Here is a 1,713-nt window from a genome sequence, read left to right as displayed (position 1 = left end):
GCCAATTTTTAGGGACTTGATCACCCCATTCGAAAATTGGTGACCCCATTTTTTTATACTAGATAACTCCAATCCTAGAAACTTGAAAACCCTCTTCCAAAACTTTAGTACCCTCTGCCAATTTTCAAGCACTTGATAAGCTCATTTTGATACTAGATAACCCCAATCCCAAATACTTGAAAACCCCCTTCCAAAACTCTAGTACCCTCGGCCAATTTTTAGGGACTTGATAAGCCCATTCTGAAATTGGTAACCCCATTTTGATACCTGAAAACCCCAATCGTAGAGACTTGAAAACCCCCTTCCAAAGTTAAAACGTGTTGTATATGCTAAAGGGTATTTTCGTCCAGCTGTTACTGACAAGACCTCTTTTGTCCCCTGTTGATAATTTTTGAAAAGCATGGGTCCTGTTGATAATTTTGCCTAATGTTTGTCCCCCATTGGTAATTGGTCCTTATATATACGATAAGGAGACTTGTTGATGTACTGTGACAAAAATCTGACAAATAACATGGGAAATGATATATCCGCCCCTTTTGATCTGAACACCCCCTATCAGTGTTTCAATGACTAAAGAGGGGCTGTTGTACTTATGTTAGAAGAATTCAATGCCCCTGATTGCCACTAACACTGACAGGAGGGTGTTTTTGGTGATCAAAAGGGGCGGATGTATCACTTCAAAGTAACATTGGTGTCCTTTGCAGCATTCTTCTCATTTTGTAGAAGAGACAGTTACATGTTTTAATATAATACTTAATTTACGAACCGTTACATCAAAGCTGGAATAGCTCAGTTGGCTAGAGCGTGTGGCTGTTAACCACAAGGTCGGAGGTTCAAGCCCTCCTTCTAGCGGGGTTTTTAGATCTTTTCGTCTTCTTTTTAAATTTTTTGTCCTTACAATAAAGGGGTATGTCAGCATCTTAAACCTCCAATCCAGACCAGATGAACATGGGACCATTAGTGGTCACATCAAGACCCACATGAGTGGTGGTGGGTCCTCTTGCGACTTTTTAGTTCGGATTTTTAGGGATGAGCCCATAGGCAATCGGATAGGCATGCACCTCCTTTGAATGCCAAAGTAGGTTTCTTTTCATTGGCCTTCTAGTAAAATGGATTTATAGATAAAAGATATAAAGGCCAATATTTCATATGAATTGAAATAAATCTCATTATTTCATATGAATTGAAATAAATCTCCAATGATTGGAGAGTTAAGATTGTTTGCGGAGGGGAGATTTTTGTGGGTAGGGGTGTAAATGGATATTCGGAAATTTGATTACCGTCCGCATCCGAATCCGTTTAAAGTGAATATTATCCGAATCCGTTTATGAGACATCCGGCTCTTAGAGAATGCGAATCTGGTAAATGGTATATCCGATCCGTTTAACATCCGAATCCGAGAAGTAAATCATTTTTATTTATTATTAATAATATCATTAATATTTATTTTTAGTAATGACCCACTATCTTTTGTTTCTAAGAATTTTCTTTTTAGAAAAAAAGAAAACAAAACAAAAAGTGTTTTGGGTAGGAAATGAAGTAATCTCTCAGGCTCCGTTTGGTTGCCAGTTAAATTTTTGTCCCAGACAGTTTTAGTAAAATTTTGGTCCCATCCCATGGTTGGTTGCCTTTTAGCACTAAGTTTTTTTTAATCCCACTCTTGTAATGAGTGCTTGTGTGGTGAATTTTTTAATCCCACTTTTGAAATGATTG

The 1,713-nt window shown here is 37.7% G+C and overlaps 1 non-coding gene across 1 annotated transcript; it reads left to right on the top strand.

Annotated features, from left to right (window-relative positions):
- The first annotated feature begins 778 nt into the window (after positions 1-778).
- On the top strand, positions 779-852 carry TRNAN-GUU (transfer RNA asparagine (anticodon GUU)). The gene has a single exon. It is a non-coding gene; the product is annotated as a tRNA-Asn (tRNA).
- The last annotated feature ends 861 nt before the right edge of the window (positions 853-1,713 follow it).

Source organism: Tasmannia lanceolata, unplaced genomic scaffold (genome assembly GCF_043159265.1).
Source record: "Tasmannia lanceolata isolate RefF3 unplaced genomic scaffold, GAP_Taslan_0.1 ptg000006l, whole genome shotgun sequence".
Taxonomy (NCBI): Eukaryota; Viridiplantae; Streptophyta; class Magnoliopsida; order Canellales; family Winteraceae; genus Tasmannia; species Tasmannia lanceolata.
Note: the sequence above shows the minus strand (reverse complement) of the source record. Positions and strands in the feature narration are given on the sequence as shown.